The following is a 24,627-nucleotide window of genomic DNA, read 5'->3' on the forward strand; positions in this document are numbered from 1 at the left end:
ACTTATCATTTATTTATATTATTATACAAGTGTTGGGGCTTCTCTGGTGGCTCAGATGGTAAGGAATCTGCCTGCAATGCGGGAGACCTGGATTCGATCCCTGGGTTGGAAAGATCCATGGAGGAGGGCATGGCAACCCACTCCAGTATCTTGCCTGGAGAATCCCCATGGACAGAGGAGGCTGGAGGGCTACAGTCCAGGGAGTCAAAAAGAGTCAGACACAACTGAGCATCTAAGCACATACACAGATGTGCTGGGAACTGACCCAGTCCCATTTGTTCACAATCATAGGTTCTTTTTCATAGAGAATGGTAGGCTCTAAAGGTTAGAAGCAGGTGATAGTAAAGGATTCTTCTTCCACAACTGCCCCCACTGTGGGTATCTGGTACAACAAAAGCAGGTCTCACAAGAACGTTAGCTCAGAAGACAAAGATTTATTAGTAGGTACAAATAAAATCACACTTACTTCTCTTAGCTCAAAGAATTGTCCCACAGGACAGAATAAAATCCTAAACCTAGTAAAAGAAATTGTTAGTCACTCAGTCATGTCCAACTCTTTGTGACATTGCGGGTGTAGCCCGCAAAGCACCTCTGTCCATGGAACTCTCCAGGCAAGGGTACTGGAGTGGTTTGCCATTCCCTTCTTCAGGTGATCTTCCTGACCCAGAGAGCAAAGCCAGGTCTCCTTCATGAGCCACTGGGGAACCCAATATAATATTTCTAATCAATTCACATATTTCAAACAGTAATAATCTTACTAAGGGAATATTATTTCTAATGTCCATTATGCTAAAAAATAAATACTTGAGTCCCACCTAGGGTACCAAAAAAAATTGGTTTTTAATTTAAAAAATAAAAAATAAACCACTGGAGAACTAGTTTCTCCAGTGTAGGGCCTTCTGATTAGAACTTCAGTGGTAACTGACCAATCCTTGAACCCTAACCTTGATTAGGATATATCAAAGATTAACTAATCAGCTCTAAGGTATTGATTAAAGCTAAAACACAGGCACAATTAAATAATTTATAATACATTCTAGATCATATAATGATATGCACTTACTTGAAAAAAATAGCCAGCAAATTATTATTAGTGATTTTCTCCAAAAAGAATGAAATTAGAAGAGGGGGCATTTTTCTTGATATTCTCCTCTATTATTTGAAGTTAAAAAAATATTACTTTTATACTGTATTAATATTAATAAGAATGCTTAAAGGATGACATAAATGATAACAGAATTTTACTCATCTGAATTAAAGATTTACCCCTACTCACATTCAAAAATACACAGCAGTGTGCTGGAAGTTTGCAAAAGCACATGATGGTCAGGAAAATCCCTTGGAGAAGGAAATGGCAATCCACTCCAGTATTCTTGCCTGGAGAATCCCATGGACGGAGGAGCCTGACAGGCTACAGTCCAAAAGGTTGCAACGAGTGAGACACAACTGAGCATGTGTACACACACACACAGTCACACACACAGGATGGACAAGGTATGTATAGAGTGTTTCTGCTGGGAATTTCAGATAGGCTACCGCATTGTTTAGTGTCTAAGTCGTGTCCGACTCTTTTGTGAACCCATGGACTATAGCCAGCCAGGCTCCTCAGTCCGTGGAATTTTCCAGGCAAGAATACTAGAGTGGATTGCTATTTCCTCCTCCAGGGGATCTTCCCCACCTAGGAATCAAGTCTGGGTCTCTTGCATTGCAAGTGGATTCTTCACCTCTGAGCTACCAAGGAAGCCAGGAGCATTAAGTAACCTAAATGATAAATAACTTAAAAGATTTTTAAAGCAATTTCTCTCTTGCTTTTCTTACCTCGGCCTTACACCCCTGCCTTTCACCCTACATCCCTCAGCCCCATTAGAGTTGTTCATTCACTGTAGTGAATTTAAGATTTTAGTGGAAACATTTGAGAAATTATACTCCTTTCTATTAATATTATCATCCATTAATACTTGTTATGCATTACTATGGCCTTCCCTGGTGGCTCAGACAGTAAAGAATCTGCCTGCAATGTGGGAGATCTGGGTTTGATTCCTGGGTTGGGAAGATCCCCTGGAGGAGGACATGGCAACCAGTATTCTTGGCAACTCTGATATTCTTGCCTGGAGAATCCCTATGGACAGAGGAACTTGGTGGACTAGAGTCCATGGGGTTGCAAAGAGTCGAACACAGCTGAGTGACTAAGCAGAGCACATGAATTAGTATGTGATCAAACAGTTACCTGCAAGGGTCAAGGAATAACTGAGAAAAGGATGTAACTGGTGGCAGGTGGTGGTTAAGGAAGTTGAGGAAAAAGGAGAAAAATAATCTGGAATTCAACAGATAATTGAGACCAGGATACCCCAAACCTTAGGATAGCCCAGCCATTAGCCCTCTAGCGTCTAGAGCTCTGAAAATGTGTGCCTTGGAGCTAAATTGAAGGAGTGAAGCAGAAAGGACAGGGAGCATTAATACCAAATGATTTTATGTCACAATTTATCCCTCCCCAGGAAAAACAGAGGTACAAATTCAACAGCTACGTCAGTCATAAGATTTACTGCAGATGATAAACATCTGTCAGCTTACTTGTATCGAGCAGAAGAGCTGAAACTACAGTCTGTGTTCATGATAAATGAAGATTTGGAAGACATTTACTTTATCCTGCCTTTTGCTTACTTAAGCATCGTGCAGACACAAAAGACACTACCAGAATTTGCTTAGACAATGCTGAACACAGAGAGAAGGGAGGGAGAAAACCACCATGAAATATTGCTACTTCCACTGCTGTTCCAGAACCATCATTTCACATTGCGAACGCTTGCTGCTGCATATGAGGAACAGAAGCCTTTCCTGATCCAAAGGCCTTAGCAAGAAGCTTCATTTATCAGGCAAGGAAAATGCATAATTCAAAATGAAAGTCACCTAGCCCTGATAAGTGGAAACAAATGAAGCAAAACTTCATACTCTGGCTCAGCAGCAGGGAACCACTCCTGTCCCTCCAGAGAAGCCTCCATCCTTTTCTCGCTTACTATCAGACCCTGTAAACCTAGTGAAAGAAGAGAGGAGGAGGTGGGGAGCATCGTTGGGCTCATAATATTTAACTGTTTTTTGTGTATTTGACTTCAGTGGTCTTAGGAAGTGTCTCTCACTTGCTCTTAATCTCTCTTCCTCTGTCACTGCAGAAGGAGAGCTTTCATTCTGCACCCCCTGTGTCCAAAAGATTACAAACCACTCCAGAATGTCTGCTTCCTTCTTTCTCCTGGCATCCCCCTTTCCCTCCCTTTTCTTTTTTATGGCAACTTCTTTTCCCAACCTCCCTCCCCATCAACCCAAAGTTTAACTCAGGCAGCTGGTGCCTGATAATGAGTCATCCTTTCATCCATCCCCCATCTTTTTGACAAATATTTATTTATAGTCTGTTATGGGTGAGATGTTTGGGAAGGGAGGAAAGGCATCCTCCTGTGCCCCCTTCTGCAGCTTATATTCCTGTGAGATTCTGAAAACTTTGCCCCCAAAGTGACTGTAAACAGTTTGCAGCTGTGATCTGTGTAGATCTATAAAGAGAAAGTATTACATAAAAATTACAGATCTATCCTAACAATGCTCAGTGATTCCTGGTTGAATGCTACCCTTCTCCTTCAGCAGCTTAGTCAAATGAACCAGCAGAGCAAATATGATCTGGTGGCCATGGCAACATACATTCCTGCTTTGAACTTGTCAATCCACCACAAGGAAATCACATTAACGGGATGTTTTTCTGCTACAAATAGCTTTTGTCTTCACATTTTAATTACAGAAAGAGATTTTTCTTGATTTCTAAATTCTTCAAAGACCTGGACAAAAAGGAAATAATAAACAACAATAATGTTGTTTCAAAAATATTTTTTGAAATTCCAATTAGCCTTTTAGTTGAGGAAGGAAAGGTAGAGAAAGAGAAACCATCTATTTGTCCCTGTTTTTTTCCCCACCATATAACTTGGAAAATCAGAAATATAGTCAGATACTCTCTAAGCAACTTGCTTCTTAGTCTTTTTAAGGTCATTTCCTCATCTGTAAAAATAGAGTAAACAATATCTGCCTCACAAGAGCGTATAAGGTCTAGTTAATGCTTGCAAAGTGCTAAGGATAATTGCTAGGATTATGAATTAATGTTGCTGGTTAATGCTAGATAGGGGACCCTTGGTTTCACCTGAGGCCCTTACCTACTTCATTCAGTTATTAATGCCAGAAAAGGCTCATTTTATCTAAGTTTTATTGCTTAAATGTGGACCATGGCTGTAGAAGTTTATCAACACATTTTATGAGAAGTTAGTAAGCTCATAAAAAGGGCTAATTTAGGACTAATTTCTACCATTGATAAAGCTGAGGAAATAGGAGATGGCACCTATGTGCCACTGTGCTCGATAGGAAGCCCAAGGAAGACAAAATTGGACAATGAAAGGAAGAGAATCCATGAACATTTATGTTGCAGGTTTAAGTAGTCTTCATTCTGACCACAAAACTAGCCATATGATAAAAGAAGACAAAAATTAACCGCTTGCAAATGAGAGTTAATAATTTCTGAGTTTGTGAAGGTCTGGCTCTATAACTCTTCCCATCTTTTCATACTGATTTTTGAGAAGAATAAAAAGGACAAATCTGTACAAAATAAAGAACTCATTTGCAGGCCTTGGTTTTACTCACTTTGCCCAACTGTAGGCACAGAAGATAAAAAGAGGTGGAATATGGCCCAGAGCTCTGGACCCTCCACATTCTCAGGGTTTTTTTTTTTTCCCTAATATTTATTTGTATTCATTTATTTGACTATTAGTTACAGCATGTGGAATTTTCCATCTTCATTGAGGCATGCAGGATCTTTAAACTGCAGCATGGGAACTCTTGCAGCATCTGGGATTTCTCTCCCTGACCAAGGCTGAAACCCTTTGAATTGGGCTCTTGGAGCCTAAGCCACTGGACCAACAGGGAAGCCCTTTGTTCTTAGTTGCTAAGGAGAAAAGCCAGTGCCTTAGGATTTTGTTGACGGAGGAAACTGAACCAGCTTCAGCTACTTCCTAATAGTCAGTGCCATCTGACTGCTTCCAAACCAGGCCCCATAGGGTGCAGAGAGCAGTAAAAAGTAGCTAACCTCAACTAAGGTTGAGGTTTAGTCACTCAGTCATGTCCAACTTTTGTGGCTCCTCTGTCCACAGGATTTCCTGGCAAGAATACTGGAATGATTGCCATTTCCTTCTGTAGGGGATCTTTCTGGCCCAGGGGTTGAACCCATATTTCCTGCATTTCAGACAGATTCTTTACCACTGAGCCACTGGGGTTATCAAATCAAAACTTGGGTCTTCTCCCCAATGAAGCCTGTTTACTAACACTGTAGTGTTTATTTCAGGGCACCAAGCAAGGACTCCAGAGCAGCTAGTGCTCAAAACACCTGAGTTCCCCATGGGATTCTGGGAAGCATTTTCAAAGGCCAGATGAGGGAAGGGAGTCCCAGGGTCAGTGATCAACTTGTGTACAATTCCCTGATTGGTTGATTATAAGCTAACAGGGCGGTGTCACAGGGGTTAACATTATCAATCCTTAGTTTCCAATAGGCCTGCAGGCTATGTACACTGTCATCAAGTAGCTAACATCTTCCATTTGGTGGGGACTTTAGTTTCTGTGAAACAACTCAGGAAATGTGCATTAGATACTATTATCTTAGGTACTAAGGTAATATGCAAAGATTATGCAAAGGTACACAAAGAGAGTCAGACATAACAATGACTACAACATTTCAACAATCTTAGGTACTTAGGAGAAGAGAAACAGCAGAGGACTTGAGGGGAAGCGTCTGTTCTGGGAAGACCCCATAGGGTCCTGCCTTGTTACACTCCACTCAATCCTTCACACTCATAACTTGCTCTTCTGAGTCCTTGAAGAAAATTATGGGCTGATCCTGCAGATATTCATGTCAGTATAGATAAGAAAAGGTCTTGTTGGTGAGGATGTGGAGAAATTGGAATCTTTGTGCTTTTTTTGCTGGTAGCAATGTAAGGTGGTGCAGCTGCAGAGAAAAACAGCTTGGCAATTACACAAGAAATTAAACAGAATTACTGTATGACTCAGCAATTTCAATCCTAGGTATATACCCAAAAGAATCAAAACCAGGAACTCAACAGTAGGCCAATGTTCATAGTAGCATTATTCACAACAACCAAAAGTGAAAGCAACCCAGGTATTTACCAACAGATGAACTTGTGGTATATACATATGATGGAATGTTATTCAGCCTTAAAAAGGAAGTTCTGACACAAGCTACAACATGGATGAAGCTTGAAGACATTATACTAAGTGAAATAAGTCATTCACAAAAGGTCAAATACTATATGATTTCACTTATACAGAGTATACCCAAATAGTCAAATCACAGAGACAGACAGAATAGTGATTACTAAAGGTTGTAGGAAGGGGAATGGGGTGTTATCATTTAATGGGTATAGAGTTTAGATGAAGAACAAGTTCTGGAGATGGATAGTGGTGACAGTTGCACAACAATGTGAATGTACTTAATGTCACTGAACTGTACACTTTTACATGATTAAAATGGTAAATTTTATATTATATATATTTAACCCCTCCAAGCATTTTGGGCAATAGAATATCTTGCCAAATTCAATACTAAAACTTTACTCTTTATTCAGTTTTACTTCCTCCAGTCCCACCCCAGCCCCTACTTGTTCCATTTGCAGGTTAAACAGCCCTAAGATCAGAAAACGTGGAGTGGGAAGCCCAGGATATGGTGGAACACTTCATCTTCCTTGCTGTGGTTGCTATTACCCTCTGGGGCCCTTCAAGGGAGACCAAAGTGAGAGGAGAAGGATGAGTGGGAAGGAAAGTCTGGGTCCAGCTGTCTTTTTTGCCTTGGAGCTCAATAAGTTGAGCAGATGGCCAAAGAGAACTGCTTTGTGAAAGGCTTTGGTAGACTCTTCTGAGATCGCTCCTCATGAGAAACACACATGCACTCACACACAGCACCTCTTCTCTGTAGTTCTCTTGGTGCTGAGGGACTCCTCCAATGGCTTCCGTTCAACTTCTTGCTCAGCCCCCTAGTTCCCAGTTCCCAGTCAAGAGGTGGGCATTGGAAAATGGGGTCAGAACCAAACTTCATCTTGCCTTAGCACATCTGCCCTTTGCAGGTAGTACTCAATATCTACTGTGTTGCTACCAGCCTTTGAAGCCTCTGCCTTCCTCTGAAGCAAAAGCAAGAGCTGCATTTAGTGTTCTAAGAGGTTTCTGTTTGCTTGTTTTGGACTTTCAATTAGATGTTCAATGATGCAGAAGTGAAATAAATAACACACAAGTAGGTTATGGGGAGGGGGAGGTGGGGCACGTGTGTGGCAAATAACAGTAGGGGAAACTCCTGAAGGATGCTGGAAGATAACAAATTTGTGTAAGCAGCATAGAGGTCTTCTGAGGAAAGAAGGACTCAAAATCTCAATCTTTTGTCTCAAGATTCAGTCAACGAGATATGTGACTACATTGGTGGCTAGTCGCTAAGTCGTGTTCAAGTCTTGGGATCCCATGAACTGTAGCCCGCCAGACTCCTCTGTCCATGGGATTTACCAGGCAAAAATACTGGAGTGGGTTGCCATTTCCTCCTCCAGGCGATTTTCCTGACCCAGGGATCCTGCATTGCAGGCGAACTCTTTACCGACTGAGCTACTAGGCACTGACCAAAGGTCAAGGCCAAAGACAGTCAAGAGGTCCCTGTGATTAAAAAAATCACTGAAAGAGAGGAAAAGAGCCAGGGAGTTGGGGACAGCACCAAGTCAGGTAATCAGTGGGGTAACACTATCAGGTCTCATCTGAGGCTGACTCCAGCGTTTCTGCTGGCAGAGCTCTGCAGATCCTTATCCTTGGAGAATTGTGAAAGTTGTGGCTTAATTTTCCCCGGGTCTACGAGCCCCACTGTGACATGGAATATTTAATTTACTGAAACATTGGTATTTATTAATATATTATACAATGTAACCTTTAGATTAAAAGGTATGTTTTAATATTCATGATCTCCAATAAATATGAACCATTAGATGAGACAACTTGGAGCAAATGAAAGACATAATCCATAATCCAGGAACTGGTGATAGAGCAGAATTCTCCTCTATAACACCACTGGTCTAAACCTGGTGAAGTACCAGGAGGTACTCACTTTTTAATACACATGCAATGAAAGAGATGCTGCAGCTGGTAGCTTCCATCCTACTCACTGCCAGGATGGCAAAGTTTTATCTGCTCTCCTAGAGATCTCACTAACTTCTAATCCCTTTCTTCCTCATAATTCCATGAGGATGCTAGAGCTAGAGTTACCTCAAGTAATATTTTTAATGAGGACAGTTGATCTCCAAGAAGAATGTTCTATACCTGAAAGACGTTAGACACCAGACGCATAAGAAAGACCAGCACCCTCATGGAGCAGAAATATTATTAATAGGTGAGAGAGTGAAGACTTCTCACAGCCAGTCATTGTTAAAGACTCAGGGAAATTCTGCAATAAATACATGGTTCTTTATAGTGTCTATCACCATGTTCTCCAAGTTTATTGAACACATTGAAACATTGTGGAAACAGCCATGACACATCAGTTTGGAAAATCTTTTAGCAAATTACAGTGCCGGAATAGCTAACAGCCACCTGGCTGAGAGATGGCCCATAACCTTTGCCCTCATAGAATTCTGGTGAGAATGAGATGAAATGGTTGGTGTGAAAGTTTCTAGTGCAGAAGGAACAGTGAGTAGGAACAATGAGTACAGTATTAGAAGAACCAAAATATGAATCAAAATCCTTATGAAGAAACAAGACACTGAAAAGGTGTCCTGATAAATATATCAGGAATGCCCAAGGAAGTGAGGCCTCATGTATCCTGTGTGTCCAAAAGCAGGGTAGTGGATACTGATGAGCAAAATGGGAGGAAATAAAGGAAAATCTCAGCTTCCTCATAGTGCAACTTGTGGTAGAGCCAGTTTTAACCTCTGATTTTCCTGCTCTCCCCGCTTCTGACTTAATCCTCTCATTCTCTATGGCCCACTCTAAAGGCTAAAAGCTTGCACAAGGCACAGATGATAGCTAACAATTAAAATAGAGCAATGGAACACAGAAGGAAAAAGAAAAACCCGTAGGATGTTATTCATTTTTACAACACACTGCAGCACCCAGGCAGTCCATGGCTTTAAAGCAAAGCAAGGCCTCCATCTAGTGGAAAAGTGAAGGTGTCTGACATTGCAAATGTTATTTGCAAATGTTATGAAACCCTCCTCCACCCTCCATATTAAATTTGGCAGCTGTTAAAGCTATATGCCAACTAAATCATGCTTGACAATCATATTTGTTTCTGGCTACTTAATTCATTCATTTAGTCCAGTAATAGATATTAACAACATTATATTCCCTACAGCAAAGCAAACAATTACAAACATTTGTAATGTTCCAGCTTCTGCTGTATCACAAATACTAATGCATCAGTGAAAATAAATGAAAAAAAATCTGTCCTTCAGGCAGTAGGTTAAGTAGAATAAAGGTAATTTTTTTTCTCTTTTCTAATAATAGTGGGGAAAAATGAAACATACAATCATTTTGAAGAAAGTCTTTTCACCTTTGGATGAAATATATTTTTTAATCCATCTAATTAAAATGAAAACTACATTTTAAACTACAATTCAATCAATATATGTCAATTGCTTTTTATAAGAAATAATAGCAAGAATAAAGACTGCAAAGTTACTCTATACGTTACAGTTTAATGTGGAAAATATTGAATACTTTAAAATATATGAAAAATAGCACCTGATCACCCAAGACATAGTCAATAAGTAAAATTAAATGTCTGAGAGTTCTTATCATTATTCAAAGTATTTGGGAAAAGCAAAAAGATGTGACTTGGTATCACCGATATATGAGCTTATCAACCCAATTGGTAATATGTTTCCATCTGAAATGACATTGAATTGCTTTTGCATTTTAATTATATAACAGAAACTGCAGAAGCTGTTTCAAATCAATTTAAAAATTTGAGAAGCTGATAGGCAAATGATGCATACACGCTTAGTCGCTTAACAGAAGAAAATAAAGTATGTAAAGGTCAGAAAATGGGTGGGCTTTAAAGAATATGAAGACTAGTTAGAATCCTAAGAGAGGATAGATTCATGATCTTTCATGATGATTAGTGCCTTTTACGGAGAAGGCAATAGCACCCCACTCCAGTATTCTTGCCTGGAAAATCCCATGGATGGAGGAGCCTGTTGGGCTGCAGTCCATGGGGTCACTAAGAGTCGGACACGACTGAGTGACTTCACTTTCACTTTTCACTTTCATGCACTGGAGAAGGAAATGGAAACCCACTCCAATATTCTTGCCTGGAGAATCCCAGGGATTGGGGAGCCTGGTGGGCTGCCGTCTATGGGGTCGCACAGAGCTGGACACGACTGAAGCGACTTAGCAGCAGCCGCACCAGCAGCAGTACCTTTTAAGATAACAACAGGATGTCTTCAGAAATGAGGATGGAAGAGGGAGAGCTTGGGCCTAAGAGCATTCACTGAGGTGGGAGAGACAGGCCAAGAATAGAAGAAATGAGGGAATTCCCTGCTGGTCCACCCTGCTGCTGGTTAAGACCTAGCACATCTACTGCATGGGGTGAGGGTTGGATTCCTGGGTGGGGAACCAATAGCCCACATGCCTCAAGGCAAAAAAAAAATAAAAATAGAAGAGATGAGATTTGTAACTAGTTGGCTACTGCTCAAAGTGGGTGCAAGTTGAAAAAGGAAAAGAGAGAAAACGAAGTCACTCTTTTCAACCCCACGGACTGTAGCCTGCCAGGCTCCTCCATCCATGGGATTTTCCAGGCAAGAGTACTGGAGTGGGTTGCCATTTCCTTCTCCAGGGGATCTTCCTGACCCAGGTACCGAATCCGGGTCTCCTGCATTCCAGGCTGACTGTTTACCATCTGAGCCACGAGGGAAAAAACGAACTCATAAAAGTTTGGCTATGATTATTAACAAAGATGGAATAGTGCTACTGCTGGTAAAAATAATGTCAAAAGTGAGAAATGCATGAACTTCCTCCAGTAGAAATCCTCCAGGAAAAGCACAATTAGGGGTTTTATGGACACAGTTGTAAAGACTTGACACTAGTGATCAGTCCAAAAAGTGACTTCAAAAGAGTATAAATGAACAAAATTCAAAATTGATGTTATACAATTGATAACATTTTCATTGTTCCATGATTTTCTGATACAAGTACATCATTTTCCAAATAAAATTAAATCTGGTTTGGATCTCCCACCTACCTGCTGATGGGATGGTAAATACCGTTACTGGTGCACCTTGCCATCCTCTGAGAACTGTATGAGAATCCCAGGACACAGATAGTGACAGCAAAGTGGGGCAGGCCTGGCCCTTAGTCACATCTGTCTTCATCATCCACCTTCTGCTGCTTTATTTTTCCACCAAGCACTGAGCCTCTGTCCTCTATGGGACCCTGTCTTATTTTCCTACTGTAGCTGGAACAAATTACCACAAATTTAGTAGTTTAAAAACACAAATCTATTATCTTGTAGTTCCAGAGGTTAGAAGTCTGAAACAAGCTTTACTGAGTTAAAATCAAGGAGTTGGCAGGCCTGTGTTCCAGTCTGGAGACTCTAGGGGAGAATCCATTTTCTTGCCTTTTTCAAACCTTGTAGAAACTGCCTTCATTCCTTGATGAGTAGCCCTTTGCTCCACCTTCAAAGCCAGCAATGACAAATTGAGTCTTTTTCAGAACACCATGTCTCAGATTCTTACTCTTCTGCTTCCCTCTGACCCATTCAAAGACCCTTGTGATTGTGTTAGGCCCTCCTTGATAATCCAGGAAACATCCTTAGGTAAAAGTCAGATGATTAACAATGGTAATTCAATCTTCAACCTTAATCTTCCCTTGTCCCCTACCTGAGCATATTAATGGGTTCTGGGAATTAACATGAACATTTTGGGAAGGCCATTATTCTATCTGCTACAGACACTATGAGAGAAGACCCACGATGTAATCCTCTCTAGGCTTTCAAACCTCTTTTTTACATCAGGAAACTCAGTGAAAATGAAAATATTTGATAGCATATTGGGGCAACTGGTTAACCCTGTCATGCCTCAGCACAATTTTGGGGAAGCAGTCTACATTGACTGCAGAACTGGTCACAGGGCTTACAATAATGCCATTGAGACTGAGACTTAATGACATTATTAAGGGGATCAAACCACAGACCTACATGTGCTGTCTCCATGAAGTCTTCCAGGACAACCAAGTGGGAGGGGAAGTTCTGCCATCTTTAATCTGCCACAGTTGCTACCTTCCAGCCTCAGAGGATCCTTCTCTGCATGAGGCCAGCACACATTCACCTTTTTATCTAAGCAAAAGAGCCAGACACGACTGAGCAACTTTCACACACAAACACACACACACACACACACACACACACACACTTTTTTTGTCTTCCTATCCTCCCCTTTCCTTCTCTGGAACAATCCAATGTGGTTCCTCATTGCTACTGACACTCAGTGAAGGATTTGTGTGACAGCTGCTAGACCTCAACTACCTCAGTCTAACTAATATAAAAAGAAGACTTTTGTTTGTTTGTTTGTTTCACATAATGAAGACCCCAGGAGAAGTATCAGCTTTAGGCATAGTGGGATCCAGGGATAAATGACTCTGGATCTGTTTATCTAAGCTTCTTCCATGGAAGCCCTTTCTCTGTTTCCATAATGTAGCACTTGGAAGCATGAGGTTGACATCATCTTTCCTATTAACAATCTAAGCTAAAAGCACATCCTATAAATTTTCCAAACATGAATTCACTAAGATTTCCTTTGACTTCTTTTATGATCAATTTTAAAATTTTCCAGAAGTGTTGAAAGAGATAGAATTCTTTTTTTTATTTCTAATTACCAAGTAGGGGATATTTTCAGTTCAGTTCAGTCGTGCAGTTGTGTCCAACTCTTTGTGACCCCATGAATCACAGCATACCAGGCCTCCCTGTCCATCACCAACACCTGGAGTTCACTCAGACTCACGTCCATCAAGTCAGTGATGCCATCCAGCCATCTCATCCTCTGTTGTCCCCTTCTCCTCCCGCCCCCAATCCCTCCCAGCATCAGAGTCTTTTCCAATGAGTCAACTCTTCGCATGAGGTGGCCAAAGTACTGGAGTTTCAGCTTCAGGATCATTTCTTCCAAAGAAATCCCAGGGCTGATCTCCTTCAGAATGGACTGGTTGGATCTCCTTGCAGTCCAAGGGACTCTCAAGAGTCTTCTCCAACACCACAGTTCAAAAGCATCAATTCTTCAGTGCTAAGCTTTCTTCACAGTCCAACTCTCACATCCATACATGACCACTGGAAAAACCATAGCCTTGACTAGATGGACCTTGTTGGCAAAGTAATGTCTCTGCTTTTGAATATGCTATCTAGGTTGGTCATAACTTTTCTTCCAAAGAGTAAGCGTCTTTTAATTTCATGGCTGCAGTCACCATCTGCAGTGATTTTGGAACCCAAAAAAATAAAGTCTGACACTGTTTCCACTGTTTCCCCATCTATTTCCCATGAAGTGATGGGACCAGATGCCATGATCTTCGTTTTCTGAATGTTGAGCTTTAAGCCAACTTTTTCACTCTCCTCTTTCACTTTCATCAAGAGGCTTTTTAGTTCCTCTTCACTTTTTGCCATAAGGGTGGTCTCATCTGCATATCTGAGGTTATTGATATTTCTCCCAGCACTCTTGATTCCAGCTTGTGCTTCTTCCAGTCCAGCGTTTCTCATGATGTACTCTGCATATAAGTTAAATAAGCACGGAGTTAAATAAGTTAAATAAGGATGGAGGTTCATGACATTGTACAGGAGACAGGGATCAAGACCATCCCCATGGAAAAGAAATGCAAAAAAGCAAAATGGCTGTCTGGGGAGGCCTTACAAATAGCTGTGAAAAGAAGAGAAATGAAAAGCAAAGGAGAAAAGGAAAGATATAAGCATCAGAATGCAGAGCTCCAAAGAATAGCAAGGAGAGATAAGAAAGCCTTCCTCAGCGATCAATGTAAAGAAATAGAGGAAAACAACAGAATGGGAAAGATGAGAGATCTCTTCAAGAAAATTAGAGATACCAAGGGAACATTTCATGCAAAGATGGGCTCGATAAAGGACAGAAATGGTATGGACCTAACAGAAGCAGAAGATATTAAGAAGAGGTGGCAAGAATACATAGAAGAACTGTACAAAATAGATCTTCATGACCCAGATAATCATGATGGTGTGATCACTCATCTAGAGCCAGACATCCTGGAATGTGAAGTCAAGTGGGCCTTAGAAAGCATCACTACAAACAAAGCTAGTGGAGGTGATGAAATTCCAGTTGATCTATTTCAAATCCAGAAAGATGATGCTGTGAAAGTGCTACACTCAATATGCCAGCAAATGTGGAAAACTCAGCAGTGGCCACAGGACTGGAAAAGGTCAGTTTTCATTCCAATCCCAAAGAAAGGCAATGCCAAAGAATGCTCAAACTACCACACAATTCCATTCATCTCACACGCTAGTAAAGTAATGCTCAAAATTCTCCAAGCCAGGCTTCAGCAATACATGAACCGTGAACTTCCAGATGTTCAAGCTGGTTTTAAAAAAGGCAGAGGAACGAGAGATCAAATTGCCATCATCCGCTGGATCATGGAAAAAGCAAGAGAGTTCCAGAAAAATATCTATTTCTGCTTTATTGACTCTGCCAAAGCCTTTGAGTATGTTGATCACAATAAACTGTGGAAAATTCTGAAAGAGATGGGAATACCAGACCACCTGACCTGCCTCTTGAGAAACCTGTATGCAGGTCAGGAGGCAACCGTTAGGGGATATTTTCAGTACATCATTATTATAGCTTTAAAGTAAAATTTAAATTGCACGTTTATGTCCCTGTGCACACAGCTCAAAGGGGTTTCAAGAAGGAAGAGATATCATTTTCAAAGTTTTTGAAAGAAAAGCTCACATATCCCCATTCAGTAATGAGTGTCTATATAAAAAGAGTTAACAGCTGATTTTAACTTCTTAGCTCAGTAAAATTTCCTTTAAAGTTCGTCTTTGATCTTCTTATAAGTGAGGAGACATGTCCTAGTTTTCTGAGTATCTAAAGATCCACTAGTATCAATATATAAACTAATTTTGTCTCCTTTCAAAAATAATTTCTTATGAGATATTATCTCTGACAGCTGAGACGATGGTATTTGAACAGGGTATTACTTTCTAACACTATAATGTCTGAAAGAAAAATAATGAGAAAAAACTACTAGCAAAAGAGATGTTATCATTTGGCAAAAAAATCTGCTGGATGACTACATTAGATTCTCAATGTTTTTATGAACAGATGTCATTTATCTGGTATAATCAAAATGTCCCTATTCAGATTAACCCCTTTCTAAGAGATAAATGAAAGATACTGCAATGTTTCCAAAAATCAAATTGCTGTGATATGCCATCTTATTGAGATGTCTAATTCATTCATTCAGTAAATATTGAGTGTCCAATCTATGCCCGCCACAGACCTAGGTACATAAGACACATGAGTGAACAAAACAAAGATTCCTATCCTCATGGAACTTAAATTCTATCAAGAAGAAAAGTGACAACATAATAAGTAAACAAATAAGAGGGCATTTTTTTTTAAATGAAAAAAAAAAAAGATGAAAAGAATGGGGAAGGTGGAGGAGGAATACTTCATAGTATTAAATAGGATGACCCAGGAGGTTCCAATGAAATGGTAACTTTGAGCCAAGAATGAAAGGAGGTGAAAGCGTCAACCATATGGTAGAAGAGTGTTCCAAAGAGAGGAAAGTGCTAGTGCAAAAGCCCTAAGGAGGAAGTGTGCCTGGCATGTTCCTGAAAGATTAAGAAGCCCAGCCTGGCAGGAGCAGAGTGAACAAGGGGAAAAGGAGTAGAAGATAAAATTAGTGAGTTAAGGAAGAGGGTGGGCTGATTGTATATGACCTCGTGGACAGTTATAAAGGATTTAGCTTCTACTGTTGGAGAAGGTAATGGCAACCCTCTCCAGTATTCTTGCCTGGGAAATTCCATGGACAGAGGACCCTGGCAGGCTACAGTCCATTGGGTCACAAAGAGTAGGACATGGCTGAGCCACTAAACAACAACTAGCTTCTACTGAGAATGAGAATGGAGTAAATAGAAAACTTTAGGCAGAGAAATATCAAGTTCAGACTTACCTTTTAAAAGAATAATCTTAGTTGCTGATTTGATGACACACTATAAGGAAAAAAGGATGAAAATATACCTTTTTCAACTACAAACTGGCACTTACCAAGAGCATTGCAAATGACTGAACAACAAGGCATTTGCCATCTACCTCTATGAAGAATGAACCCAGGGCTGCTATGGCTGTTGACCTTCAACAATCCCTGAGGGATTTCAGGGTGGAGTGAGGCACTCTGTGCTCCAGGGAATCTAGTAGGACAGTTCAGTTGCTCAGCAATGTCCGACTCTTTGCAACCCCATGGACTGCAGCACACTTGGCTTCCCTGTCCATCACCAACTCTCGGAGCTTGGTCAAACTCATGTCCATCGAGTCAGTGATGCCATCCAACCATCTTATCCTCTGTCATCCCCTTCTCCTCCCACCTTCAATCTTTCCCACATCAGGGGCTTTTCCAATGAGTTAGTTCTTTGCATCAGGTGGCCAAAGTATTGGAGTTTCAGCCTCAGCATCAGTCCTTCCAATGAATATTCAGGACTGATTTCCTTTAGGATTGACTGATTGGATCCCTAGTGGGAAAGGTCTTTGGATAGTTGGATGTTTTTAGGAACAGATTTTATTATCTCAATCCTTCCATCTCCTCATATCTAGAGAAGTACTAAATCCCTTCATGATTACATCAGATTCTCATGACTAACAACAACAACAACAAATCTTTTGCAAACTGAGGGCTTCATGGTATTGAACTCCCTCTTCACCAAAACCTTATATATTGACCTTCACCCACTGCCGCTTTGGAGCAGTCACTCAGAGCTATCTGAGATGCTGCTTTCCAGGCTGCAGTCCTCATTTTGCCCCAACTAAAACTTAACTTGCAACTCCAAGCTGTACATCTTTTTTAGTCAACACTTTGACCCCACTAGTTCATGGGAGAGATGATAGTGTTATTAATATTAGGGTGATAAAAAGTTGTGAGATTCTGAAAATATTCTGAAGATATGGCCAGTAGAATTGGCTATGTGGTGGGATTGCAAGAGCAAGAAAGAAACCAAGAATCAACCTGAGCACCTGGAAGGATGGATTGAAAATCAGCTGAGATGAAGCAGACTTGAGTTGGAATATCTTGAATTCTATTTTAGATATGCTGAAGAGAGCTGTAGATAGTTGAATATATAAATCGGAGTTTAGGAGAAAGAGTTGGCCTAGAGACAGAAATTTGAAAGTGGCAGTTGTACCGATGACTTTAAAATCACAAAAAGAGGAAGAGAAGAGAGGTAACAGATGAAAGGGGAAGGGAAGAAGAAAAAGAGGGAAGAAGAAGAAAGAGAAGAGGGAAGAACCAAGACTGAGAAGACACAAAGAAGAGAAGAATCAGCAAAGAAAACTAAGAAGCAATCAATGAGGGATAAGAAAAACCAAGAGTTTGGTGTTCTGGGAGTTCAGCCAAGATATATATTAAGGAAGAGAATGTTGAACTGTGTGTAAGATGAGGCCTGAAAAATGGCCAATTTATTTGTTATTTGACATTGATATGCAATGTGGAGCTCATCAGCAACCCTGATGAGAGTAGTTCTGGTAGAGAGTTCTGGTGGGAATGGAAACTCTTTGAAGAAGTCTCGATACAAAGATGAGCAAAGAAATGAGACAGCAACTGGTTGGAAAAGTAGAGTCAAGAGAAAAATTTTTTTTAACATAGAACTAGCAGTAGGTTTGGAGAAGGCAATGGCACCCTACTCCGGTACTCTTGCCTGGAAAACCCCATAGACAAAGGAGCCTGGTGGGGTCGCACGGGGTCACACAGAGTTAGACACGACTGAAGGGACTTAGCAGCAGCAGCAGCAGCAGCAGCAGCAATAGGTTTGTTTCCTGGTAGGAATTATAGAATGGAAAGCAAAAAACTGATAACAGGAACAAGAAGGAAGAGTTTCTGAAGAATATTTTTGAATGTTCTGAGAGATGTGATCCAGTCTATGGTGGAGGAGTTGGCTTTAGGAGGGAACACAAGGAGTTTACTGATGATGGTGGGCTCCTAGAAAGGCAGAGGAAGTGGAGCAACCTCTATTGGAAGATGATGGGAAACTCGGGGAGTTCTTTTCAGAATTCTTCCATTTTCTCAATGAAGAAAGAAAATTGCCAGCTATGAATGAGCATGGATGCATTTATCTTTGCGTTTTTTTTTTTTTCATCCAGGTGAATTTTCTGATACTGAATTTTCTCCAATACTAGTTTATTATATGCATATTTTTAATGTCATTTTCCAGGTGGCAAACCAACACAGAGATGTCAGTGGGCATTCTGAGAATAAGAAAAAGAGGACTTTTAGGCTTGGATCCCTTAAGGTGCATTACTATGTATAATGTATCTCTTAAGCATATGTATTCTATCTTGATGACCAAAATCTAACGTTAATCCAGAGCTTTGTAATGTTTATAACAAAGAAGAGCAAAGTAATACTATACACATGTGCTTTACACTTTCAATGACATGACTGTCTCTTCAAATCACTCTTCTAATAAATTTTCTCTACTGCCCATAGTAGTGCTATAAGGGACACTAATCCTAACACTTATTTATGGAAAACTTTTAAAGTTTTTAAAAGTTTGCCTTTTCCACAAAAGTGTGTTCTTATTAGATTTAAAGGTATTGGTAGTCCAGAGTTTCCAGAGTGTTACATGGAATTCTTTTACTTAATTGGTCCAGAGAGATGCTCCTAGAAAAAGGGTTTGTTTGATCATAGGTTTAGAAATGCTTCAAACTGTATTTGCTTCTCAGAGCTATGCATGTAAAAAAAAAAATTGAGAAGTCTTAGGGGAATACAGGATTCCCTGGTGGCTCAGAGGTTAAAGGGTCTGCCTGCAATGCGGCAGACCTGGGTTCAATCCCTGGGTAGGGAAGATTCCCTGGAGAAGGAAATGGCAACCCACTCCAGTTATTCTTGCCTGGAGAATCTCATGCATGGAGGAGCCCGGTGGGCTACAGTCCACGGGGTGCAAAGAGTCGGGACACGGCTGAGCGACTTCACTTTCACTTCCACTTCAGGGGAATCAAGAAAACTAGTGTTTCCCATACTTATTTTCATTGAACACACAAATAACACAGTTTACAGCTATTCTTTTTTTTAAATATAGCATTAAGTAATACGGTCATTAGGCATATTTATTTTGATATTATTCCAATATTTAAGAAAATGAATGTGACTGATATATTATTACAGTGTAGATTAGCCTATTCCAACTAACATAGCACGTCTACCTACAAGAAACGGAGTGAAGGAACAAAAACCCTCTCTGAAAAGGAAAGAAAAATGTTTTTCTCTGTATCTTACATCTCTAATGTATGTGGGTCTATATTCCTGATGTGAATCAGTATTATCTAAATTATAAGAATGAATACAAATAACCAAATAATTATGCATTAGCAAACACCAATTCATTCCATTTCTAATTATGAAACATAATTTAGAAAATAGTAAAATTCATTTAAAACAAGAAAATGTTACTGCTCTTTTAATACCAACATATTAACACATTTCATTGTCACTAAAAGTAAACTGTAAAATACCAGCAAATGATTTTAATGACTTTTCCCTAATATGTGTAATCACACATGTAATTTTTCAAGTGGTCATTATTACTTGAAATTATATTTGAATAATAAGAAATTAAGTTTAAAAAATTAAATAGTGGAAAGTTTTTTTAAGCTGCTAATTTAGTGAGTGATAATTATATAATATGTCATAACCCAAAAAAGACTACCATGAAGCATCTTTGAGATGTCAGCAGCATAGATTGGTGGAGGGAAGGTGAAAACAATGAGTTTGCAGGTGTAGATTTGACTCCCTCCAGGCCAGTAGTTAAAATTCAAAACAGGTATTCAAATAAATGAGGGAAATTGAGGTTTGACAGAGGCAGGATGGGGCAGAATAGAACACAGTGGGTACAAAAGACTTGATCTGGTAAATGGCTCATGGTAGCAACCAATCTTCACATGAAAAAGAATATAATAGCCTCAACTTTGAAGAAGGAGACTTATCTCTCTAATTTAGTGAACACCATTAGCATATGATTTCCTTCTTTAAATGCCTACACAATGATAAATACAAGCTATTCAAAGATATTTTGATTTGTAGATACTGGATAGGTGGCTAGTCTACTTACTACCTAGTAATACACTAGTATGGTATGGAATTCCATTTTATACCTCAAAAAAATCACAAATTCTTATACTATAGAAGTTTGGAGTTTGTCCCAAATAGTTGAAACCACAAACATTAAACCTACCAATGCCAAGATTCTGTAACATTTAAGATGAAGTTGGTTCCTAACTGAAAAATTCAGCTATCAGTTCAGGGTACAAAGAGAAAAGCCCAGTCTTCTTTAAAAATCTCTAATGGTGAGGCTTCCCTGGTGGTCCAGTGGTTAAGAATCCACTTGCCTGTGCAGGGGACATGGATTCGATATGAAGCAGCTAAGCCCTAGTGCCCCAACTACTGGAGCCCATGAGCTCTAGGGCCCTCGAGCCACAGCTGCTGAGACTGTGTGCCCTAGACCTGGGCACTGCAACTATGAGCCCACGTGCTCCAACTACTGAGACTGGTGTGCGACTCAGGCTCTAGAGCACAGGCTCAGTAGTTGTGGCACATGGGCTGTGTTGCTCTGTGGCATGCAGGATCTTCCTAGATCAGGGATCAAACCTGTGTCTCCTGCATTGGCAGATTCTTCACCTCTGAGCTACTAGGGAAGCCCCATTTTCTACTTCTTGATAAACTTTTTTTCACTTTCTCCCAAGACACAAAACTCCTAACTCACTGGCTGCCTCTTCTGAGATATCTTTCTGTATTTCTCATTTTCTCCTCATGCTTTTGGGGGGAGGGGAGGGGCTGTTTTGCCTTTAATTTTAGAGCACTTAAGGGCTTAGTTCTTTGACTGTTTCTTTTTATATCTATAAATACTCCCTTGGTGATTTTAGACTTGTGGTTTAAAATATTCCCTATATTTTGACAATTCAAAAATATACATCTTCAGCTCAGCTCTCTCCAAATTCCAGGCCTATCTCTAAGCCTGTATATACATTATTTCAAAATTGTATGTCCAACTGAACTTTCCATCTTTCCCTTTAAATGTCTTCTTGCAGCTTTCCCCATCTTAAGTTAACGACAACTGTCCTGGTTCTCTAAACACTAAGCTTGGAATAATCTTTTTATCCTCTTTCACGCCTATATCCAATTGTTAAACAAATCCTACTGGCAACTGCTTGCAACCATTCCCACTGGTGCAGTGTGTGAGCTGCATTAATTTCTCATCCAGGAATATGCAAACAGTCTAACTGATCTCTCTACTCCACCATTGCCCCTCTATCGTCTACTATCAACACAGCAGCCAGTATGATCCTTCTAAAATCTATGAAAGATACTCATTTATTTGCTCAAAACTCAGCTATCACATTCCAATGTCAAATCTTTACAAAAGCTGACAAAGCCCTGCAGGCTCTGTCCTGGCCACCTACCTCACTATCTTTATAGACTTATCTCCAACTACTTCGTCTTATCAGTGACCTCCAGCTATACTGGCTTCTTCACTTTTCCTAGAACTTGTTACACATTTCCATCTTTCATACACGTAACTCAAGTCTGTAAATTCACCTTCTCAATGAGGCCTACAGAGACAATCAGTAAATACAGGGTTCAATGTCCAGGCTTCTATTCCCTACCATTGGTTTTCCTTAAATGTCTGAATTCCTTGAGCATATGTATGTGTTTATGAAGGAATTCAATTTGCACAGATGAGAAAAACAGTTTCTTCAACAGTAATGTATGCCTGCATTACAGCTCCTTTTTCAGTAGGAGCTACAGTTTCTTGTAAGTTGTCAGGGTATTTCAACCTGCAGGCAACTGCAGGTAAGTATGTAGTCAGGATGCAGAAAGTATTGCTCCCTACACGTCAAAATAAGGTTTTATTTACTCTGGGAGTGGAGTGTTAGTATTATTCACCACCACCCTCTCCACCACCACGTGAAAATTCACCTCTGGTCAACCTATCATGTCATCTCAATGCCCACAACTGGGGAGCCTGCCCAGAAATAATCTTTTTCTTTGAAGAGTTACATTAAGTCTCTGACCTTAAGAAAAAGCTGTCAATAGTCTACCTGAAGGCAAAAGGGGAAGGGTTCCCAATGCAGTTCAATGAATTAACATAATTGAGCTCTGGCCCATTTCTTCCTAAAAATCTGAGACTTAAAAGCTTCTCCAACACCTTAACTATGGTTCTCGGATTTACCTCTCAATTCAACCTCTTTGCCCTATACCCCTTCTTTTATAATCATGCCTCAAAACTCCTGGATGTTACCTTATAAGCATGTTTATGGCTTCATTTAGATTAGATCTGATAGAGAGTGCCTGAAGAACTATGGACTGAAGTTTATGACATTGTACAGGAGGTAGCGACCATCCTCAAGAAAAAAATGCATAAGGCAAAATGGTTGTCTGAGGAGACCTTACAATTAGCTGAGAAAAGAAGGGAAGCTAAAGGCAATGGAGAAAATGAAAGATATACCCATTTAAATGTAGAGTTCCAAAGAATAGCAAGGAGATAAAAAAGCCTTCCTCAATGATCAGTCCAAAGAAATAGAGGAAAACAACAGAATGGGAAAGTCTAGAGATCTCTTCAAGGAAATTAGAGATCTCTTCAAGGAAATTAGAGATACCAAGGGAACATTTCATGCAAAGATGGGCTTGATAAAGGACAGAAATGGTATGGACCTAACAGAAGCAGAAGATATTAAGAGGAGGTGGCAAGAATACACAGAACTATACAAAAAAGATCTTCATGACCCAGACAACCACAATGGTGTGATCACTCAGCTAGAAACAGACATCCTGAAATGCAGTCAACCGGACCTTAGGAAGCATCACTATGAACAAAGCTAGTGCAGGTGATGGAATTCCAGTTGAATTATTTTGAATCCTAAAAGATGATGCTGTGAAAGTGCTGCACTCAATATGCCAGCAAATTTGGAGAACTCAGCAGTGGCCACAGGACTGGAAAAGATCAGTTTTAATTACAATCCCAAAGAAGGGCAATGCCAAAGAATGTTCAAACTACTGCACAACTGCACTCATCTCACACGCTAGCAAAGTAGTGCTCAAAATTCTCCAAGCCAGGATTCAACAGTACGTGAACCGTGAACTTCGATATTCAAAAAAAGGCAGAGGAACCAGAGATCAAATTGCCAACATCCGTTGGATCACTGAAAAAGCAAGAAAGTTCCAGAAAAACATCTACTTCTGCTTTATTGACTACACCAAAGCCTTTAACTGTGTGGATCACAATAAACTCTGGAAAGTTCTGAAAAAGATGGGAAAGCCAGACCACCTTATATGCCTCCTGAGAAATCTGTATGCAGGTCAAGAAGTAACTTAGAACTGGACATGGAACAACAGACTGGTTCCAAATCAGGAAAGGAGTCCTCAAGGCTGTATACTGTTACCTGCTTATTTACCTTATATACAGAGTACATCATGCGAAATGCCAGGCTCGATGAAACACAAGCTGGAATAAAGATTGCTGGGAGAAACATCAGTAACCTCAGATACGCAGATGACACCACTCTTATGGCAGAAAGCAAAGAACTAAAAAGCCTCCGATGAAAATGAAAGATGAGTGAAAAAGTTGGCTTACAACTCAACATTCAGAAAACTAAGTTCATGGTATCTGGTCCCATCACTTCATGCAAATAGATGGGGAAACAATGCAGAGACTATTTTGGGGAGCTCTAAAATCACTGCAGATGGTGACTGCAGCCTTGAAATTAAAAGACACTTACTCTGTGGAAGAAAAGCTATAACCAACATAGACAGCATATTGAAAAGCAGAGACATTACTTTGCCAACAAAGGTCCATCTAGTTAAAGCTATGGTTTTTCCAGTAGTCATGTATGGATGTGAGAGTTGGACTATAAAGCTGAGCGCAGAAGAATTGATAATTTTGAACTGTGGTGTTGGAAGCGACTCTTGAGAGTCCCTTGGACGGCAAGGAGATTCAACCAGTCCATCCTAAAGGAAATCAGTCCTTAATATTCATTGGAAGGACTGATGCTCAAACGCCAATACTTTGGCCACCTGATGCAAAGAACTGACTCATTTGAAAAGACCCTGATGCTGGGAAAGATTGAAGGCAGAAGGGGACGACACAGGATGAAATGGTTGGATGGCATCAACAACTCAATGGGCTTGAGTTTGAGCAAGCTCTGGGAGTTGGTGCTGGACACAGAAGCCTGGCATGCTGCAGTCCATGGGGTCGCAGAGTCGAACACAACTGAGTGACTGAACTATGGCTTCATTATATTTTGTCATTGGAACCAAAGCAGGAAACAACCATGAGTGACTTTATTCAGTATGTCACATGGAACT

This window comes from Budorcas taxicolor, chromosome 4, assembly GCF_023091745.1.
Source record: "Budorcas taxicolor isolate Tak-1 chromosome 4, Takin1.1, whole genome shotgun sequence".
Taxonomy (NCBI): Eukaryota; Metazoa; Chordata; class Mammalia; order Artiodactyla; family Bovidae; genus Budorcas; species Budorcas taxicolor.